The sequence below is a fragment of the Lissotriton vulgaris genome, chromosome 9 (genome assembly GCF_964263255.1).
Source record: "Lissotriton vulgaris chromosome 9, aLisVul1.2, whole genome shotgun sequence".
Classification (NCBI taxonomy): Eukaryota; Metazoa; Chordata; class Amphibia; order Caudata; family Salamandridae; genus Lissotriton; species Lissotriton vulgaris.
Genome location: NC_141697.1, coordinates 353,064,142 through 353,087,842, shown reverse-complemented (window position 1 = coordinate 353,087,842; position 23,701 = coordinate 353,064,142). Strand labels below are relative to the sequence as shown.

General features: G+C 43.0%; 1 protein-coding gene across 1 annotated transcript in view; it reads right to left on the bottom strand.

The window, feature by feature from the left end:
- The window catches only part of OTUB2 (OTU deubiquitinase, ubiquitin aldehyde binding 2), a 201,000-nt gene that overhangs the window by 54,822 nt on the left and 122,477 nt on the right, over window positions 1-23,701 (bottom strand). The window lies entirely within an intron of this gene.

Below are 23,701 nucleotides of genomic sequence, written 5' to 3'. Positions count from 1 at the left end.
AGAAAATTTCGAAAAAAGAGAAGAAACATTGTGCATTTTCAAGCAAATTTGAGGAAGCAGGAAGGTTAATAAAGCAATTGTGAAAGTGCAGTTATTACATTAATAGATGCCATAACATAGGTAGCTGCTTATTCAGTATAACCACAGAGCTTCATACATTCCGTCCTATTACGCTGCTGTATTCAGACTATAAGACTTTCATGAAAATCTCAGCTCTAAGAGTAGAAGTTGCACAGCAGTTGGGAAACAGCCTTCACAAAGCATTGGGAACCACGCCTTACATTACCATTAATGACTAAATAAACCTTACAATAAAGATTAAAATCCATGCCGGGGTAATGTGCCCCAACATTGTCCGCAACATGAAAATCACCATTTCCACAGACCGACCACCAGTGCAAAAACAACATTTCTGCCAGTTGGTCGGCTCAATATTGATGCAAGGTCAGAACGGGAAGGTATGAAAAACAATTATCAAGTGTAGATTAAAGATTGCTGCAAACTTAATGTGGCGTGTCTCTGCTACCTCAGACCTCTGGCTCAAACCACTCTGTTATTATTCTGGAGCCAACACGGTGCCTGTGGGGATAGTGTTGGCTAAATAAACTTTGTAACAAAAATCTACTCACTGCTTTCATTTTAGCTCGAATGCCTCCAATGGATTTACAATTTTGGTCCTGGACACGAGGAAGGAAAGGAAAGGAAAAGGAAAAAGGAAAAGAAAAGTAAAGGGAAAGGACACATGAATATGTGATGTAGAAATAAAAATGGTAGCGGAAGGAGAAAACACAGAAAAGAATGGCAGATGGAAGGATGCACTACTACAAATAACTAAACAGAAAGAACTCATGAGAGAAAACAATGAAGAAAGAAACAAAGGAACAAAAAAACAAAAAGCTGAGATGAAAGACGGAAGTAACTAATAAAAGGAAGTAAATGAGAGAACGAGAGAAACACAAAACGAAAGCAGTAGGCAAAAAAAAAGAGAATAGTGAAGTAAATGAAAAGTGTAAGATGAAGAAAGAAGTAGGTCTGTGGGGAGAGAATCGCCCAGAAGTGAGTATGTAGGGACAGAACAAAGAGAAGAGTGAAAGAATAATACGAAGTGAGTAAATAATGGGTGATGCTGGATCGGCCAGCCACATGTTTCTCATCACTCTGCTTCTTTGCGGTTTCAGTGGGAGCCGAGGAGGATCACACAAGTGATGTGCACTGTGCGTGCATCAAGCTAGGTTTGCCTGGGCTGTATCTTAGCAGCAGCATCTAGTCTGGACTGCTACATTTACCACTGGCAGGAGCCGAGCATGTAGAAGAGCCGAGCCAGGGGCCTGCCTGGGGGCTCTGGCCAAAGTGCGAGCCAAGTCCTCAAAATATGGTCATGTCATGTCAACCTAATTTAATGCATGTCATGGAGGAAATGCTGGTTGTAAATGGTAGGGCTGGTTTACCCTATTACAGAAAAAATAAATCCAAATGGCAAACAGCTGAAAATGCATTCTAAAGTTGTGTGCTTTCTGGTAATTCAATAAAAGTCTTCAATTAAGCATTCGTTCGGAGATTTAATCCCGAGCACAAGATAGCAACGTGCAACTAAAAATAAAAAATGAATGTGTCCCTCTCTAGATGACTCTGAGTAAGTGACCCAGTGTTCTTGTGGCTGGACGGGGTGTTTCTGATGTGTATGCTTTAGTCTCCCTAAACCAGAAATACAACGAAAAAGCATTCAAAATTGGAACGAGATATGCACGGCAAAGAGGATATCTTCGTTAATGAAATTATGAGGCACACCTAATTCTATCCAGGTGTGGAGATTAAATGCACGCCCCACTCTTAAACACTAATGACCTCCCATGATGCTGTGAAAAATGGCGGCCTCACATGAAGCAGTGCCAGTGTGAAAACAGTGCAAACTGACAGTCTCAGCCGGCCTCAAGAACATGTACATGAAGTGCCCGCACACTTTCGTCGTGAACCCAAGTGCATGCTTGTGCTGGCGACGGCGAGGTATTCGTGGGTTTTTGCTGGCCGGAAATAAACATTATGTTAAACAGATGTGCTGAGCAACTACGCAGGCAAAATATCACAACCAGGCCAGGGCAGGACTGGCAGAATCAAGTGCTTCCTGGTGCAGTAAAGAGATGAAAACTGGAATTGTATTTGAGAGAATCATAGAAAATATATATCTTGCAGAATTTACAATGCATTCACAGAAAAATTGTGTCTCATGGATGGGTCATCTTTCACCTGACTCAACCACAGCAGGAAGCGTTCCTCTTCCTCTGCTTCCTCATGCACTCTTCCTTTTCATCATCCCTTCCCTTGCATTACTCCCATATTCTACATTTATTTCACGTTTGCATCGTTTTTTTTTCTATGATAAAAGTTGACTCATGTGCGTATGTGCCCCTCCTCCTCATGGCTCCACCCATGTTCTTCTCATCTAGAAGCCGTGCACACCCTCACCTGCGCTGTCATGTTACTCAACACAGACCTGCATGGAAAGGTATGTTGTCTTTGCCCCGGCATCCCTCATTTTGGTAATATCTGAGAGGAAATGTGGGAAGGATTCAATCTGTTTTCTCAGGGACTGGGACAAGGAGTCAGAGAGATCATGGTACACACAGAAACAGTGAAGGGAGAAAAGGTCCCTTTAAGTTACGTACTCCTCCTGCGCTCTCTTGAACCTTCTCAAACACAGATGTGCCCAGGGCTTTCCTTTAAGTGGGAGTCTCGAAGCACTTCAGCAGGCAGGTAGGGGAGGCAAAATGAGCAAAAGATGGTATACACGATCATATACCTTTCACAAGTCGGCAGTGATGTCAGTGACGGTGAGGCGCCTCAGGGAGTCAGTCACGGTGACACGGTCCGGACACGGTCTCTCTCTGCTGCTCACGAGGTGTGGCTAGGACGACTAACCATGCGCTACAACCAGGCCAGCAAGAACCTCAACCGACGTCATAGCAGCGCACGCATCCCGGCGAAATGGCCAATCACTGCATGGCTTCACATGAAGTCACACAGTGATTGGCCATAACAGTGCGGCTCAGGCAGTGTGTACCACCCCCACGTGCGGCATCCAATGATGGATGCTGCGTGGTGGACCAGCCAATCCTGGCGCGATTGGCTAGGGGGGGCACATTTGCTGCTCGCCCAGTCGCCCTATGTAACCCTGGGGACTGCGGCCGGCTAAATGAGCACCCCCTGGTCCTGCTCTCTCTAAGGGGAACCTGCAGTGCGCATGCTCGGGCAAGTTTCTCACCAAATTGTACTTGCGCACTACGGTCTGCTGCAGCGTGAGTGTGTGAGACTGTCTGTCACTCAAGCTGCAGCAGGCTGAGGCCACCCCCCCTGCCCACTCCGAAATTGCCTGGTGTGTCCCGGATTCCCGGATTGTAATTGAAATATTGCTAATGCGCGATGCACAGGACGCAACGCCGCGATGGTGGGTCCATGTGGCTGGTGGGGCTACCCCCCTACTCCCCAATGGACGCACCATGGCTGGATACATGTCACTGTAATTCGAAAGGAGGGGTAATGCCACTTACATGTCTCCTCTTCACTCCAAACAAAGCATAACATGTTGCAAAGTGCACATTGCACAATGAAAAGACATTTCCGGCTAGAAAACTCTCTTTTGTACATTGTGGTTTGTGGTTTTGCAGGTGCAAAGCCTGATGTTATGCGAGATGCAGGATTTGCTACTGCAAAACATACAGTACACCAACAAAGATATAGGCAAAATGTGAGTCAAATCATGCTTGCCTTCACTGTTCTGCTATTGTTTTATTCCTTTGCAAAGTATGCCTGTGTGCAAACATTCGTCAATCCATCCATTAGGAACGCTGCTAAGTGCACATCGAGGCATCATGCGGCTTGACTATAGACCAATCTTGTCTCTAAGAAGCGAAATGTTGAGTCATTCAATCAAATGATAAAAACATATTTTCTAATTAAAGTTCAGATTCCTTAAGGGGAGTTTTCTGCTGGAACAAATTGTACAAATTAGGGCTTGCAGTCTTTTTTATCTGTATAATGCATAATTCTTGGTAAAGCAGAGGTCTTTTTTCAACAGCAAGTGCCTTGGAATATTTTTCTAACCATATGAAATGTTTATTTACTTCCAACGTTGTTGCACCTATTTATTTTAAAATATTTAGCTTTCACATCCATAGTCACATTCTCGGTTTTATCACATCTAAAAGTCATAACATTTACGTAGGAGCTGTTAAAGAGTAGAAGCCAACAAAACCGAGTAAGGAAACGATCGCTTTAAAAATTAAACAGATTTATAATTTTTTTAAATAAATGACACACAGTCTAGAAAGTGCTAACATCTAATTAAGAATGGTTTGAAAAGTTGAAATGTGAAAATTAATGTGAAATATAAGAAATATAGCATTTTTATTATTAGCTTTTTTTAAAAACAATTTTAAATACTATTCATATAGAAGTGTTAATAAAATCAGTAACACATTAATATTCTAAATGCATTTGATTATTGGAATCCAAGTGGGAATAGTACAGGAGTTGGGAAAATAACTGCCAGCAACTGGATCTTTTAAAGATTTTCGAGGTATGCAGATCCACTTAAAAAGCAGAAATGTGTTCTCGAGAATTGCAGCAGAGAGAAATTGGAAATCTGTCCCACACCCTTACAGCTGATTATCAGCAATGCAGTGGGAAATATTTTTGATAACTCTTGGCAAATAAACATGGGAGCAAACTATAGCGCCTTGTTTCTGGATACAACTTTAAGAGCGATCCTGCATGAAGGAGCGGTTGACACCATACAATCAGCAAAAAAGAAAATCTGAGGAAAAGCAAGAATAGGGAAAAAAGGCAGGTAATAAGGGCAGAGAGACAAATAACTCAACAGTCTTTGCCATATTCCTCCTCCCCAGAAATGTAGTTACTGAGGTACTATTGTGGGACATTTTCTTAGTCGTAGTGCTTGTTGCATTCATAGGAAAATACACAGCCAACAATTCTCCAGGGGAGTGACATTACCCAATGTATCATTGATATACTGAGAAAAATGAACATATTAAGTGTGAGCAATGGGCGTTTGTACTTGTTCAAATTCTGTAAATGTAGTTATTAATTTGCAAAAATGTAGGAAACAGTAAAAAGTAGCAACCTTCCAAACCTCTACTTCAGCCACAAAACGTTGCACTTAAGATTCTACTTACATATTTTGACTGCCACTTACTAGCAGTCAATTGCGGTTTTTTTACTTTAACCCCATTAACGCTGTCCCGATTGCAGCCAGATGAAACATATGTTCACAAATCCAACGGGAGAGGGATTTTCGTATTGGAACATGAAGGTGTGTTTTACGTATATTTGTGGGAAGGCAGCATGGCTGTTATTGTGAAATGTGTGTGGTACCATGTCTGATATTGAATTGTTGCCGGGAAGGGTTGAGGGAGACGGGAAGGGTTGTGGGAGAGAGGAACGTGGTGATGTTGGTGGTAGTGAAGAGCTGAAAGTGGCACGATGCTGGAGTTTGCTAGTGGGGTGGGGTGGAAGGAATCAATGTGGTTTGAAGATAGCAATATTAAAAAACGTGATGGTCGTTTCTTGGCAATGTAGATGAACGGATGGTATTGTGGGTGTTGTGTGAGAAGAAGGAGCTAGGGGCTGACAGTGCTTTCTTGGAGGTTATACGTGGAAGGTTGTGGGTGAAGTATTGCAGTTATCATTGACAATAGCATGGGGAGAGTGTGACAGCATGATGTCAGGATGCCAGTGCAGAGCAGAGTTGTGGTAGTCTCTCAAATGAACTAAAGCATATATACTTATATATATTTCTGGATGAGAAAAAACTTCTTGTGCTAGAATGATTCCAAAATAGACATGAAGTTCACAGATCACTATTTTTAATTTCAAACAACAAGAGAGTGTTAATACAAACATTCAACACAGTAGGCTAGTAAAGAAATTAAGCAAGCACTACTGGCCTAATTAGGAAGGAATGTTAATATCAGTAGGAAGAAAATAGAGTGCACGTGCTCAAAGGCCTGGCTAAAAAGAACCCTCAGGCCCCAGTGAAACACTGGTAGCCGGTTATCTTCATTGGGTTCTCTTGTTAAGCTAGGGAAAGTGAAAGTGAGTTAAAAAGAGTATGGACTACTCCTCAAAATTATTTTAATAGGAGGGTAGCTCTAACTCTGTTAAAACCAGTGTGTTGAAAATCTAATAATTTTCGGACTATTGAGAGGTTGTGTGAGTTTGAACCAATCAGTCCCCTAATAAAGTGAAAGAAACAGAACTAAAATGGTCAACATGTTTCTGCTTAATGAGCCCTACTCCGCTCAGCATTCATCAGGACCAGGTATGACACCACTCACTGATCAAGGCACGCTAAAGTGCTCTGACCACGTGGTGGTTATAAGGAACAATACGACCTGACAGTGTCGATGCTCCTTTAGGAAAGTCTTCCTCCAATACTAGTTCCAAACCTTGTTTTAGGAGAAACAGTGGTAATCTGTACAAGTGAGAAAAGACAGCCAAGTTGTGGGCCCTTGCAACCATGTATTTACATTTATGAGCTCTCAGCATGTGCACACAACTATATTAGACAAATTATGTACGCAAAATATAGCAATTCTATTCCCTTTGGATTTAAAACTTGGTAAGGGGTACATTAATCCTAGATACCAAAGTTGCTTGTTAAATACAGCACACGTTAAGTTTTTACGTGTGGTGTTACAGCTTTTTTTATCAACAGCGAAAGGTTGCTTAAAAACAGTGCTCGGAAAACCTAATACAAAGTTGGTAATTGGATGTGGCTACTCCTCACAACACCTATGCAAGAAGCATATAGGGCGCAGCTGACCGCTAAGAAGGCGGAATTGCACAATGGACTTACTTTATATTACGAGGTGAAAAGCCCCATGGGCATGGCGGCAGGAGGAAATCTTCACGTTTGGGATTTCTTAACGTGAGGGAAACAAAAAAACGGCGTGTCGGTATTAAGTTCGCCGTATCATTATTAATAAATTACTATGCTCTGGAATGAAACCTAAATCCGACTTACTTGGCTCCAAACGACTCCCTGCACGATCACCTACAAGCGGCCACATCCGCCGCCCGATTCAGACGACGCGGAGAGTAACCGCGGGTGAAATACACGGAAGAAGGCGGGACGCGCGTGACGCGGAGTACGTGGTCACATGACTAGGCTGGTCATGATCTTAAAGGGGCCCGTCTATTTACCGATATGGTCGGGCGTGGAAACGGAGAACAGTGCCAAAATAACAACTATCTCCAAGGGCCCAGTGAATAAGGGTCTTGTGTAAACATACGTGTTAGCAAAACGTCACCATAAGGCAGCGTAAGGATACCTTAAGGGACCCAGTGGAAAGGGGTCAAATGTAAAAGTACACTGTAAAAGAGAGACCCACATAGGGGTAGAAACAGCAATGGAGAACAGTGTAAATTGATACAGTAAAAGAAACCTACATGAGGTTAAAAAGGGGGAAAAACATGGAGGACAGAGTATTGGAATATTGGTCACTTGATAGTCCACGCAGACCCTGATAGGGGGAGGAAATCTTACTTCATGGTCTCGGTACCCTAGTGGTGGATGGGCACGGACATCTTTATATCTACTTAATCAGCAGTGTTGGTGGATTTTCTATCTCCGCATAACTGATCCCCATGGTATTTCATCATTCAAGCCATATTTATGGGTTGAAAGGCGATATACCCATCGTTGTTCCTTCTCGTATAAAGTTCCTTCATTGTTAGTGCTTAACTGTTCAATTATGACCCATTTGACATCATTTGGACAATGACCCTGCTCTAGGAAATGGACAGTCAGTTTGGTAGTGTTCCTGCCACATCGGATGTTGCTACGATGTTCTCCTATTCTAGTCTTGATTTTTCTGGTGGTCATCCCTACGTATCTGAGGCCACATGGACAAGTAATCAAGTAGATGACATTACTTGAATTACAGTTAGTGTGGCCTCGTAGGTGCCATGTTTTGCCTTCTTCTAAATGAAGTGTTTTAGTGGTAGATGTAAGATGGCATACACTACATCCCCCGCAGGGAAAATGGCCATTCACCGAGGGCAAACCCCAAGCGTTCAAAACAGAAGCGTCCTTTGCAGGTTGGCTAGTTCTTGGACGGGTATGAACCAAGGCATCATGCAGGCTCCTATCTCTTTTATATGAAAAGAGTGGTTTCTGCCAATTTCTTCCATTACTGGTCAGGATTTGCCAATGCTTACCAATGCAACGACTTACCAAGTTAGAAATATTGTTGTAAGTGGTTACACAGGTTAGGGGAACCTCAGACTCACTTTCCTTCTCAATGTCTTCCAAAAGAGCTTCTCTATTGTTATTTCTCGCTCTCTTACGGCTCTTTTGAAGAATTTTTCTAGGATATCCTCTATGTTCTAGTTTGTTAGTGAGGTCATCCGCTTGTTTGTTAAAATCCCGGGTATCACTACAATTTCTACGAACTCGTAGATATTGGCCGAATGGAAGGTTTTCGCGTAGTGAACGCGGGTGAAAACTAGAGAAATGGAGGAGGTTATTCCTACTGGTGGGTTTATAGTAGGTTTTGCTCGTCAGTCGGTTACCAGTTTTTGTGAGGGTAACGTCTAGGAAGACAATCGAATTGAGATCATATTGGTGTGTGAATCTTAAATGAGGGTCACAAGTATTGACCCAATCAAAGAAGGAATGTAGACTTTCCTCTGACCCTTTCCAGATTAAAAGCACGTCATCAATGTACCTCTGCCACAGGATAACATTGAGAGCATAAGGGTTAGAATTGGCTAAGATGTGGGTTTTCTCGAAGTTGTAAACATACAACCCAGCTATGCTGGGGGCAAAGGTACTGCCCATCGAGGTGCCAGTCTTCTGTAAGAAAAAGGTGTCTTGGTATTGAAAAAAGTTCCGCTTTAAAGCCAGGGTAGCACAATCCATTACAAAGGTCTTAGAAGTATTATACGACCATGTAGTTTGATCAAGGATATCTGCCAAGACTTTCAAGGTGGCGTCCTGCGGAATACAAGTGTATAAACTTTCAATGTCTAAGGACACTAGGTAGCATGGTTCCTCAGGAAGTTGCACATTTAGTAACATTGAAAGAAGACTTTTTGTATCCTTTATGTAGGTACTAGTAGATTGGATTAAAGGTTTGAAGAAAAAATCACAGTACTTGGAGAGTGGTTCCAACTGTGACCCAATCCCTGACACTATCGGTCTTCCCGGAGGTGGAGTCCGATTTTTATGGGTTTTGGGAAGAGTGTAAAAGTAGGGGACTTTTTCTTCAGAGTTAGTGAGGAAATCAGCTTCCTGCTTAGTGATATATCCATCTCTTTCTGCGGTTGAAACTAGTTCCAGAATCTCATCCTTCAAAAAGGGGGAGGGGTCCTGTTGAAGTATAGTATAACTAGTAGTATCCCCTAGGAGCCGTTTGCATTCTGCATCGTAAGCCGTGGCATCCTGGATCACTATACCTCCCCCCTTGTCAGCACTTTTGATTACAATATCTTGATTCTCTTGCAGAGATTTTATAGCCTTAAATTCTCCTGCTGTCAAATTTTTGAATGAGGTGGGTTCAGTCAAAGATTCTACTTCCCGAAATACCGCCTGTTCAAAGGTTATGATGTCGGCCGGTATCAGGTGTGTTGGAGGGGTGAAGTTAGATTTCTTTTTAAACGGAGTGTCACCCGATGTGGCAGGAACTTGTGCATCTTGATGTTCAAAAAAAGATTTTAATCTGAGTTTTCGAAAAAACTCTCCCAATTCACATTTCAATTTAAAACGATCCAGGCGAGGGGTGGGTATAAACCCAAGTCCCTTCTCTAACACTGAGATTTCGTCTGTGGTTAGGGTCACTTTGGATAGGTTTGTTATCAGGCTTATTGGTTGCTCGGTCCGGCTCTCTGATCTTGAGCTTTGCTCCGTGTATTGTCCCCCACTGTTTCTGTGGGACCCCAGTGTACCTGATTGCCAGTTCTTCTCTTCCCCCTGCCTCTCCGGCCAAAACCTAAAAAAGGCTGCGGATACATATTTTGATGGAACTGTGGTGGAGGGGGAACAAAATGTGGATTCCAACCAAAGTGTGGTGGAATAGAGGGTTGGTTAAAGGGATTCGGATGGAAACCCCCAGGTCCTTGGTGTGGGTAGGGGAACCAATGTTGGTTGTATTGGTTGTAGTTTTGTTTACCCCTGCCTCTTCCTCGTTGTTTATTCCCTCTGCTTTCAGTGCTTGAATTACTAGAGTCCGAATCGGCTGTAGTGTCTGGGTCGTCATTGGTACGAGTTGGGGGAACGTAATCTTGGCTGGCGTAGGGGTACGTTTTGTCATAAGACCACCTTTTTAAATCTTTTTGAAATTTGGCTACTTTAGACTGTGCAAGATTTTCTTTGTATTCATTGAGCTCTTTATTAAACTCGTCAAGCTTCTTTTTGTAGCCTGTGACGGTTGCTTTTATATGGGCTTCTGTTGCTTGAATCTCTATTAATAAAGCCTCAGAAAGACGCATAGCTGTCTTGATGATAAGAATAGCCCAGTCGTGGGTACAGTGCCAGGCTATCTGTGCCCATTCTTTCCTGAATACACTGTCCTCTAGAAAAATGCGTGGGGCATTAGTGACCAAAAGGCCCTTAGGGGCCATTTTGTTATTGAGGTATTCCTTCATCATAGTACCATGCAAAATTGCTCTGATTCTATTTTTCTTTTGTTCACCCAGTTTGTCCCAGTCAGTAGTCTGGGATATGGCTTGGGCGACTAGTGGGTCCGCAAAAAGAGAAGTATCACTGAGAATAGCATCCGCCTCCTCCCTAGAGTAAGACAGGCCCGATGCCTCCATTGCAAAGGTGTATCACGATGCACTGTTTGAATGCAAAACGCTCCTGATAGTGATTAAAAATATATATACTCTCGCAGCTGCACGCTGCTTAGAATAGTCTAACCAACAAGAGAGTCAGGGTCGGAATAGACACTCCCATGCCCCTCATCAAATCATAATTTCAAACAACAAGAGAGTGTTAATACAAACATTCAACACGGTAGGCTAGTAAAGAAATTAAGCAAGCACTACTGGCCTAATTAGGAAGGAATGTTAATATCAGTAGGAAGAAAATAGAGTGCACGTGCTCAAAGGCCTGGCTAAAAAGAACCCTCAGGCCCCAGTGAAACACTGGTAGCCGGTTATCTTCATTGGGTTCTCTTGTTAAGCTAGGGAAAGTGAAAGTGAGTTAAAAAGAGTATGGACTACTCCTCAAAATTATTTTAATAGGAGGGTAGCTCTAACTCTGTTAAAACCAGTGTGTTGAAAATCTAATAATTTTCGGACTATTGAGAGGTTGTGTGAGTTTGAACCAATCAGTCCCCTAATAAAGTGAAAGAAACAGAACTAAAATGGTCAACATGTTTCTGCTTAATGAGCCCTACTCCGCTCAGCATTCATCAGGACCAGGTATGACACCACTCACTGATCAAGGCACGCTAAAGTGCTCTGACCACGTGGTGGTTATAAGGAACAATACGACCTGACAGTGTCGATGCTCCTTTAGGAAAGTCTTCCTCCAATACTAGTTCCAAACCTTGTTTTAGGAGAAACAGTGGTAATCTGTACAAGTGAGAAAAGACAGCCAAGTTGTGGACCCTTGCAGCCATGTATTTACATTTATGAGCTCTCAGCATGTGCACACAACTATATTAGACAAATTATGTACGCAAAATATAGCAATTCTATTCCCTTTGGATTTAAAACTTGGTAAGGGGTACATTAATCCTAGATACCAAAGTTGCTTGTTAAATACAGCACACGTTAAGTTTTTACGTGTGGTGTTACAGCTTTTTTTATCAACAGCGAAAGGTTGCTTAAAAACAGTGCTCGGAAAACCTAATACAAAGTTGGTAATTGGATGTGGCTACTCCTCACAACACCTATGCAAGAAGCATATAGGGCGCAGCTGACCGCTAAGAAGGCGGAATTGCACAATGGACTTACTTTATATTACGAGGTGAAAAGCCCCATGGGCATGGCGGCAGGAGGAAATCTTCACGTTTGGGATTTCTTAACGTGAGGGAAACAAAAAAACGGCGTGTCGGTATTAAGTTCGCCGTATCATTATTAATAAATTACTATGCTCTGGAATGAAACCTAAATCCGACTTACTTGGCTCCAAACGACTCCCTGCACGATCACCTACAAGCGGCCACATCCGCCGCCCGATTCAGACGACGCGGAGAGTAACCGCGGGTGAAATACACGGAAGAAGGCGGGACGCGCGTGACGCGGAGTACGTGGTCACATGACTAGGCTGGTCATGATCTTAAAGGGGCCCGTCTATTTACCGATATGGTCGGGCGTGGAAACGGAGAACAGTGCCAAAATAACAACTATCTCCAAGGGCCCAGTGAATAAGGGTCTTGTGTAAACATACGTGTTAGCAAAACGTCACCATAAGGCAGCGTAAGGATACCTTAAGGGACCCAGTGGAAAGGGGTCAAATGTAAAAGTACACTGTAAAAGAGAGACCCACATAGGGGTAGAAACAGCAATGGAGAACAGTGTAAATTGATACAGTAAAAGAAACCTACATGAGGTTAAAAAGGGGGAAAAACATGGAGGACAGAGTATTGGAATATTGGTCACTTGATAGTCCACGCAGACCCTGATAGGGGGAGGAAATCTTACTTCATGGTCTCGGTACCCTAGTGGTGGATGGGCACGGACATCTTTATATCTACTTAATCAGCAGTGTTGGTGGATTTTCTATCTCCGCATAACTGATCCCCATGGTATTTCATCATTCAAGCCATATTTATGGGTTGAAAGGCGATATACCCATCGTTGTTCCTTCTCGTATAAAGTTCCTTCATTGTTAGTGCTTAACTGTTCAATTATGACCCATTTGACATCATTTGGACAATGACCCTGCTCTAGGAAATGGACAGTCAGTTTGGTAGTGTTCCTGCCACATCGGATGTTGCTACGATGTTCTCCTATTCTAGTCTTGATTTTTCTGGTGGTCATCCCTACGTATCTGAGGCCACATGGACAAGTAATCAAGTAGATGACATTACTTGAATTACAGTTAGTGTGGCCTCGTAGGTGCCATGTTTTGCCTTCTTCTAAATGAAGTGTTTTAGTGGTAGATGTAAGATGGCATACACTACATCCCCCGCAGGGAAAATGGCCATTCACCGAGGGCAAACCCCAAGCGTTCAAAACAGAAGCGTCCTTTGCAGGTTGGCTAGTTCTTGGACGGGTATGAACCAAGGCATCATGCAGGCTCCTATCTCTTTTATATGAAAAGAGTGGTTTCTGCCAATTTCTTCCATTACTGGTCAGGATTTGCCAATGCTTACCAATGCAACGACTTACCAAGTTAGAAATATTGTTGTAAGTGGTTACACAGGTTAGGGGAACCTCAGACTCACTTTCCTTCTCAATGTCTTCCAAAAGAGCTTCTCTATTGTTATTTCTCGCTCTCTTACGGCTCTTTTGAAGAATTTTTCTAGGATATCCTCTATGTTCTAGTTTGTTAGTGAGGTCATCCGCTTGTTTGTTAAAATCCCGGGTATCACTACAATTTCTACGAACTCGTAGATATTGGCCGAATGGGAGGTTTTCGCGTAGTGAACGCGGGTGAAAACTAGAGAAATGGAGGAGGTTATTCCTACTGGTGGGTTTATAGTAGGTTTTGCTCGTCAGTCGGTTACCAGTTTTTGTGAGGGTAACGTCTAGGAAGACAATCGAATTGAGATCATATTGGTGTGTGAATCTTAAATGAGGGTCACAAGTATTGACCCAATCAAAGAAGGAATGTAGACTTTCCTCTGACCCTTTCCAGATTAAAAGCACGTCATCAATGTACCTCTGCCACAGGATAACATTGAGAGCATAAGGGTTAGAATTGGCTAAGATGTGGGTTTTCTCGAAGTTGTAAACATACAACCCAGCTATGCTGGGGGCAAAGGTACTGCCCATCGAGGTGCCAGTCTTCTGTAAGAAAAAGGTGTCTTGGTATTGAAAAAAGTTCCGCTTTAAAGCCAGGGTAGCACAATCCATTACAAAGGTCTTAGAAGTATTATACGACCATGTAGTTTGATCAAGGATATCTGCCAAGACTTTCAAGGTGGCGTCCTGCGGAATACAAGTGTATAAACTTTCAATGTCTAAGGACACTAGGTAGCATGGTTCCTCAGGAAGTTGCACATTTAGTAACATTGAAAGAAGACTTTTTGTATCCTTTATGTAGGTACTAGTAGATTGGATTAAAGGTTTGAAGAAAAAATCACAGTACTTGGAGAGTGGTTCCAACTGTGACCCAATCCCTGACACTATCGGTCTTCCCGGAGGTGGAGTCCGATTTTTATGGGTTTTGGGAAGAGTGTAAAAGTAGGGGACTTTTTCTTCAGAGTTAGTGAGGAAATCAGCTTCCTGCTTAGTGATATATCCATCTCTTTCTGCGGTTGAAACTAGTTCCAGAATCTCATCCTTCAAAAAGGGGGAGGGGTCCTGTTGAAGTATAGTATAACTAGTAGTATCCCCTAGGAGCCGTTTGCATTCTGCATCGTAAGCCGTGGCATCCTGGATCACTATACCTCCCCCCTTGTCAGCACTTTTGATTACAATATCTTGATTCTCTTGCAGAGATTTTATAGCCTTAAATTCTCCTGCTGTCAAATTTTTGAATGAGGTGGGTTCAGTCAAAGATTCTACTTCCCGAAATACCGCCTGTTCAAAGGTTATGATGTCGGCCGGTATCAGGTGTGTTGGAGGGGTGAAGTTAGATTTCTTTTTAAACGGAGTGTCACCCGATGTGGCAGGAACTTGTGCATCTTGATGTTCAAAAAAAGATTTTAATCTGAGTTTTCGAAAAAACTCTCCCAATTCACATTTCAATTTAAAACGATCCAGGCGAGGGGTGGGTATAAACCCAAGTCCCTTCTCTAACACTGAGATTTCGTCTGTGGTTAGGGTCACTTTGGATAGGTTTGTTATCAGGCTTATTGGTTGCTCGGTCCGGCTCTCTGATCTTGAGCTTTGCTCCGTGTATTGTCCCCCACTGTTTCTGTGGGACCCCAGTGTACCTGATTGCCAGTTCTTCTCTTCCCCCTGCCTCTCCGGCCAAAACCTAAAAAAGGCTGCGGATACATATTTTGATGGAACTGTGGTGGAGGGGGAACAAAATGTGGATTCCAACCAAAGTGTGGTGGAATAGAGGGTTGGTTAAGGGGATTCGGATGGAAACCCCCAGGTCCTTGGTGTGGGTAGGGGAACCAATGTTGGTTGTATTGGTTGTAGTTTTGTTTACCCCTGCCTCTTCCTCGTTGTTTATTCCCTCTGCTTTCAGTGCTTGAATTACTAGAGTCCGAATCGGCTGTAGTGTCTGGGTCGTCATTGGTACGAGTTGGGGGAACGTAATCTTGGCTGGCGTAGGGGTACGTTTTGTCATAAGACCACCTTTTTAAATCTTTTTGAAATTTGGCTACTTTAGACTGTGCAAGATTTTCTTTGTATTCATTGAGCTCTTTATTAAACTCGTCAAGCTTCTTTTTGTAGCCTGTGACGGTTGCTTTTATATGGGCTTCTGTTGCTTGAATCTCTATTAATAAAGCCTCAGAAAGACGCATAGCTGTCTTGATGATAAGAATAGCCCAGTCGTGGGTACAGTGCCAGGCTATCTGTGCCCATTCTTTCCTGAATACACTGTCCTCTAGAAAAATGCGTGGGGCATTAGTGACCAAAAGGCCCTTAGGGGCCATTTTGTTATTGAGGTATTCCTTCATCATAGTACCATGCAAAATTGCTCTGATTCTATTTTTCTTTTGTTCACCCAGTTTGTCCCAGTCAGTAGTCTGGGATATGGCTTGGGCGACTAGTGGGTCCGCAAAAAGAGAAGTATCACTGAGAATAGCATCCGCCTCCTCCCTAGAGTAAGACAGGCCCGATGCCTCCATTGCAAAGGTGTATCACGATGCACTGTTTGAATGCAAAACGCTCCTGATAGTGATTAAAAATATATATACTCTCGCAGCTGCACGCTGCTTAGAATAGTCTAACCAACAAGAGAGTCAGGGTCGGAATAGACACTCCCATGCCCCTCATCAAATCATAATTTCAAACAACAAGAGAGTGTTAATACAAACATTCAACACGGTAGGCTAGTAAAGAAATTAAGCAAGCACTACTGGCCTAATTAGGAAGGAATGTTAATATCAGTAGGAAGAAAATAGAGTGCACGTGCTCAAAGGCCTGGCTAAAAAGAACCCTCAGGCCCCAGTGAAACACTGGTAGCCGGTTATCTTCATTGGGTTCTCTTGTTAAGCTAGGGAAAGTGAAAGTGAGTTAAAAAGAGTATGGACTACTCCTCAAAATTATTTTAATAGGAGGGTAGCTCTAACTCTGTTAAAACCAGTGTGTTGAAAATCTAATAATTTTCGGACTATTGAGAGGTTGTGTGAGTTTGAACCAATCAGTCCCCTAATAAAGTGAAAGAAACAGAACTAAAATGGTCAACATGTTTCTGCTTAATGAGCCCTACTCCGCTCAGCATTCATCAGGACCAGGTATGACACCACTCACTGATCAAGGCACGCTAAAGTGCTCTGACCACGTGGTGGTTATAAGGAACAATACGACCTGACAGTGTCGATGCTCCTTTAGGAAAGTCTTCCTCCAATACTAGTTCCAAACCTTGTTTTAGGAGAAACAGTGGTAATCTGTACAAGTGAGAAAAGACAGCCAAGTTGTGGACCCTTGCAACCATGTATTTACATTTATGAGCTCTCAGCATGTGCACACAACTATATTAGACAAATTATGTACGCAAAATATAGCAATTCTATTCCCTTTGGATTTAAAACTTGGTAAGGGGTACATTAATCCTAGATACCAAAGTTGCTTGTTAAATACAGCACACGTTAAGTTTTTACGTGTGGTGTTACAGCTTTTTTTATCAACAGCGAAAGGTTGCTTAAAAACAGTGCTCGGAAAACCTAATACAAAGTTGGTAATTGGATGTGGCTACTCCTCACAACACCTATGCAAGAAGCATATAGGGCGCAGCTGACCGCTAAGAAGGCGGAATTGCACAATGGACTTACTTTATATTACGAGGTGAAAAGCCCCATGGGCATGGCGGCAGGAGGAAATCTTCACGTTTGGGATTTCTTAACGTGAGGGAAACAAAAAAACGGCGTGTCGGTATTAAGTTCGCCGTATCATTATTAATAAATTACTATGCTCTGGAATGAAACCTAAATCCGACTTACTTGGCTCCAAACGACTCCCTGCACGATCACCTACAAGCGGCCACATCCGCCGCCCGATTCAGACGACGCGGAGAGTAACCGCGGGTGAAATACACGGAAGAAGGCGGGACGCGCGTGACGCGGAGTACGTGGTCACATGACTAGGCTGGTCATGATCTTAAAGGGGCCCGTCTATTTACCGATATGGTCGGGCGTGGAAACGGAGAACAGTGCCAAAATAACAACTATCTCCAAGGGCCCAGTGAATAAGGGTCTTGTGTAAACATACGTGTTAGCAAAACGTCACCATAAGGCAGCGTAAGGATACCTTAAGGGACCCAGTGGAAAGGGGTCAAATGTAAAAGTACACTGTAAAAGAGAGACCCACATAGGGGTAGAAACAGCAATGGAGAACAGTGTAAATTGATACAGTAAAAGAAACCTACATGAGGTTAAAAAGGGGGAAAAACATGGAGGACAGAGTATTGGAATATTGGTCACTTGATAGTCCACGCAGACCCTGATAGGGGGAGGAAATCTTACTTCATGGTCTCGGTACCCTAGTGGTGGATGGGCACGGACATCTTTATATCTACTTAATCAGCAGTGTTGGTGGATTTTCTATCTCCGCATAACTGATCCCCATGGTATTTCATCATTCAAGCCATATTTATGGGTTGAAAGGCGATATACCCATCGTTGTTCCTTCTCGTATAAAGTTCCTTCATTGTTAGTGCTTAACTGTTCAATTATGACCCATTTGACATCATTTGGACAATGACCCTGCTCTAGGAAATGGACAGTCAGTTTGGTAGTGTTCCTGCCACATCGGATGTTGCTACGATGTTCTCCTATTCTAGTCTTGATTTTTCTGGTGGTCATCCCTACGTATCTGAGGCCACATGGACAAGTAATCAAGTAGATGACATTACTTGAATTACAGTTAGTGTGGCCTCGTAGGTGCCATGTTTTGCCTTCTTCTAAATGAAGTGTTTTAGTGGTAGATGTAAGATGGCATACACTACATCCCCCGCAGGGAAAATGGCCATTCACCGAGGGCAAATCAGTGAGTGGTGTCATACCTGGTCCTGATGAATGCTGAGCGGAGTAGGGCTCATTAAGCAGAAACATGTTGACCATTTTAGTTCTGTTTCTTTCACTTTATTAGGGGACTGATTGGTTCAAACTCACACAACCTCTCAATAGTCCGAAAATTATTAGATTTTCAACACACTGGTTTTAACAGAGTTAGAGCTACCCTCCTATTAAAATAATTTTGAGGAGTAGTCCATACTCTTTTTAACTCACTTTCACTTTCCCTAGCTTAACAAGAGAACCCAATGAAGATAACCGGCTACCAGTGTTTCACTGGGGCCTGAGGGTTCTTTTTAGCCAGGCCTTTGAGCACGTGCACTCTATTTTCTTCCTACTGATATTAACATTCCTTCCTAATTAGGCCAGTAGTGCTTGCTTAATTTCTTTACTAGCCTACCGTGTTGAATGTTTGTATTAACACTCTCTTGTTGTTTGAAATTATGATTTGATGAGGGGCATGGGAGTGTCTATTCCGACCCTGACTCTCTTGTTGGTTAGACTATTCTAAGCAGCGTGCAGCTGCGAGAGTATATATATTTTTAATCACTATCAGGAGCGTTTTGCATTCAAACAGTGCATCGTGATACACCTTTGCAATGGAGGCATCGGGCCTGTCTTACTCTAGGGAGGAGGCGGATGCTATTCTCAGTGATACTTCTCTTTTTGCGGACCCACTAGTCGCCCAAGCCATATCCCAGACTACTGACTGGGACAAACTGGGTGAACAAAAGAAAAATAGAATCAGAGCAATTTTGCATGGTACTATGATGAAGGAATACCTCAATAACAAAATGGCCCCTAAGGGCCTTTTGGTCACTAATGCCCCACGCATTTTTCTAGAGGACAGTGTATTCAGGAAAGAATGGGCACAGATAGCCTGGCACTGTACCCACGACTGGGCTATTCTTATCATCAAGACAGCTATGCGTCTTTCTGAGGCTTTATTAATAGAGATTCAAGCAACAGAAGCCCATATAAAAGCAACCGTCACAGGCTACAAAAAGAAGCTTGACGAGTTTAATAAAGAGCTCAATGAATACAAAGAAAATCTTGCACAGTCTAAAGTAGCCAAATTTCAAAAAGATTTAAAAAGGTGGTCTTATGACAAAACGTACCCCTACGCCAGCCAAGATTACGTTCCCCCAACTCGTACCAATGACGACCCAGACACTACAGCCGATTCGGACTCTAGTAATTCAAGCACTGAAAGCAGAGGGAATAAACAACGAGGAAGAGGCAGGGGTAAACAAAACTACAACCAATACAACCAACATTGGTTCCCCTACCCACACCAAGGACCTGGGGGTTTCCATCCGAATCCCTTTAACCAACCCTCTATTCCACCACACTTTGGTTGGAATCCACATTTTGTTCCCCCTCCACCACAGTTCCATCAAAATATGTATCCGCAGCCTTTTTTAGGTTTTGGCCGGAGAGGCAGGGGGAAGAGAAGAACTGGCAATCAGGTACACTGGGGTCCCACAGAAACAGTGGGGGACAATACACAGAGCAAAGCTCAAGATCAGAGAGCCGGACCGAGCAACCAATAAGCCTGATAACAAACCTATCCAAAGTGACCCTAACCACAGACGAAATCTCAGTGTTAGAGAAGGGACTTGGGTTTATACCCACCCCTCGCCTGGATCGTTTTAAATTGAAATGTGAATTGGGAGAGTTTTTTCGAAAACTCAGATTAAAATCTTTTTTTGAACATCAAGATGCACAAGTTCCTGCCACATCGGGTGACACTCCGTTTAAAAAGAAATCTAACTTCACCCCTCCAACACACCTGATACCGGCCGACATCATAACCTTTGAACAGGCGGTATTTCGGGAAGTAGAATCTTTGACTGAACCCACCTCATTCAAAAATTTGACAGCAGGAGAATTTAAGGCTATAAAATCTCTGCAAGAGAATCAAGATATTGTAATCAAAAGTGCTGACAAGGGGGGAGGTATAGTGATCCAGGATGCCACGGCTTACGATGCAGAATGCAAACGGCTCCTAGGGGATACTACTAGTTATACTATACTTCAACAGGACCCCTCCCCCTTTTTGAAGGATGAGATTCTGGAACTAGTTTCAACCGCAGAAAGAGATGGATATATCACTAAGCAGGAAGCTGATTTCCTCACTAACTCTGAAGAAAAAGTCCCCTACTTTTACACTCTTCCCAAAACCCATAAAAATCGGACTCCACCTCCGGGAAGACCGATAGTGTCAGGGATTGGGTCACAGTTGGAACCACTCTCCAAGTACTGTGATTTTTTCTTCAAACCTTTAATCCAATCTACTAGTACCTACATAAAGGATACAAAAAGTCTTCTTTCAATGTTACTAAATGTGCAACTTCCTGAGGAACCATGCTACCTAGTGTCCTTAGACATTGAAAGTTTATACACTTGTATTCCGCAGGACGCCACCTTGAAAGTCTTGGCAGATATCCTTGATCAAACTACATGGTCGTATAATACTTCTAAGACCTTTGTAATGGATTGTGCTACCCTGGCTTTAAAGCGGAACTTTTTTCAATACCAAGACACCTTTTTCTTACAGAAGACTGGCACCTCGATGGGCAGTACCTTTGCCCCCAGCATAGCTGGGTTGTATGTTTACAACTTCGAGAAAACCCACATCTTAGCCAATTCTAACCCTTATGCTCTCAATGTTATCCTGTGGCAGAGGTACATTGATGACGTGCTTTTAATCTGGAAAGGGTCAGAGGAAAGTCTACATTCCTTCTTTGATTGGGTCAATACTTGTGACCCTCATTTAAGATTCACACACCAATATGATCTCAATTCGATTGTCTTTCCAAGACGTTACCCTCACAAAAACTGGTAACCGACTGACGAGCAAAACCTACTATAAACCCACCAGTAGGAATAACCTCCTCCATTTCTCTAGTTTTCACCCGCGTTCACTACGCGAAAACCTCCCATTCGGCCAATATCTACGAGTTCGTAGAAATTGTAGTGATACCCGGGATTTTAACAAACAAGCGGATGACCTCACTAACAAACTAGAACATAGAGGATATCCTAGAAAAATTCTTCAAAAGAGCCGTAAGAGAGCGAGAAATAACAATAGAGAAGCTCTTTTGGAAGACATTGAGAAGGAAAGTGAGTCTGAGGTTCCCCTAACCTGTGTAACCACTTACAACAATATTTCTAACTTGGTAAGTCGTTGCATTGGTAAGCATTGGCAAATCCTGACCAGTAATGGAAGAAATTGGCAGAAACCACTCTTTTCATATAAAAGAGATAGGAGCCTGCATGATGCCTTGGTTCATACCCGTCCAAGAACTAGCCAACCTGCAAAGGACGCTTCTGTTTTGAACGCTTGGGGTTTGCCCTCGGTGAATGGCCATTTTCCCTGCGGGGGATGTAGTGTATGCCATCTTACATCTACCACTAAAACACTTCATTTAGAAGAAGGCAAAACATGGCACCTACGAGGCCACACTAACTGTAATTCAAGTAATGTCATCTACTTGATTACTTGTCCATGTGGCCTCAGATACGTAGGGATGACCACCAGAAAAATCAAGACTAGAATAGGAGAACATCGTAGCAACATCCGATGTGGCAGGAACACTACCAAACTGACTGTCCATTTCCTAGAGCAGGGTCATTGTCCAAATGATGTCAAATGGGTCATAATTGAACAGTTAAGCACTAACAATGAAGGAACTTTATACGAGAAGGAACAACGATGGGTATATCGCCTTTCAACCCATAAATATGGCTTGAATGATGAAATACCATGGGGATCAGTTATGCGGAGATAGAAAATCCACCAACACTGCTGATTAAGTAGATATAAAGATGTCCGTGCCCATCCACCACTAGGGTACCGAGACCATGAAGTAAGATTTCCTCCCCCTATCAGGGTCTGCGTGGACTATCAAGTGACCAATATTCCAATACTCTGTCCTCCATGTTTTTCCCCCTTTTTAACCTCATGTAGGTTTCTTTTACTGTATCAATTTACACTGTTCTCCATTGCTGTTTCTACCCCTATGTGGGTCTCTCTTTTACAGTGTACTTTTACATTTGACCCCTTTCCACTGGGTCCCTTAAGGTATCCTTACGCTGCCTTATGGTGACGTTTTGCTAACACGTATGTTTACACAAGACCCTTATTCACTGGGCCCTTGGAGATAGTTGTTATTTTGGCACTGTTCTCCGTTTCCACGCCCGACCATATCGGTAAATAGACGGGCCCCTTTAAGATCATGACCAGCCTAGTCATGTGACCACGTACTCCGCGTCACGCGCGTCCCGCCTTCTTCCGTGTATTTCACCCGCGGTTACTCTCCGCGTCGTCTGAATCGGGCGGCGGATGTGGCCGCTTGTAGGTGATCGTGCAGGGAGTCGTTTGGAGCCAAGTAAGTCGGATTTAGGTTTCATTCCAGAGCATAGTAATTTATTAATAATGACACGGCGAACTTAATACCGACACGCCGTTTTTTTGTTTCCCTCACGTTAAGAAATCCCAAACGTGAAGATTTCCTCCTGCCGCCATGCCCATGGGGCTTTTCACCTCGTAATATAAAGTAAGTCCATTGTGCAATTCCGCCTTCTTAGCGGTCAGCTGCGCCCTATATGCTTCTTGCATAGGTGTTGTGAGGAGTAGCCACATCCAATTACCAACTTTGTATTAGGTTTTCCGAGCACTGTTTTTAAGCAACCTTTCGCTGTTGATAAAAAAAGCTGTAACACCACACGTAAAAACTTAACGTGTGCTGTATTTAACAAGCAACTTTGGTATCTAGGATTAATGTACCCCTTACCAAGTTTTAAATCCAAAGGGAATAGAATTGCTATATTTTGCGTACATAATTTGTCTAATATAGTTGTGTGCACATGCTGAGAGCTCATAAATGTAAATACATGGTTGCAAGGGTCCACAACTTGGCTGTCTTTTCTCACTTGTACAGATTACCACTGTTTCTCCTAAAACAAGGTTTGGAACTAGTATTGGAGGAAGACTTTCCTAAAGGAGCATCGACACTGTCAGGTCGTATTGTTCCTTATAACCACCACGTGGTCAGAGCACTTTAGCGTGCCTTGATCAGTGAGTGGTGTCATACCTGGTCCTGATGAATGCTGAGCGGAGTAGGGCTCATTAAGCAGAAACATGTTGACCATTTTAGTTCTGTTTCTTTCACTTTATTAGGGGACTGATTGGTTCAAACTCACACAACCTCTCAATAGTCCGAAAATTATTAGATTTTCAACACACTGGTTTTAACAGAGTTAGAGCTACCCTCCTATTAAAATAATTTTGAGGAGTAGTCCATACTCTTTTTAACTCACTTTCACTTTCCCTAGCTTAACAAGAGAACCCAATGAAGATAACCGGCTAC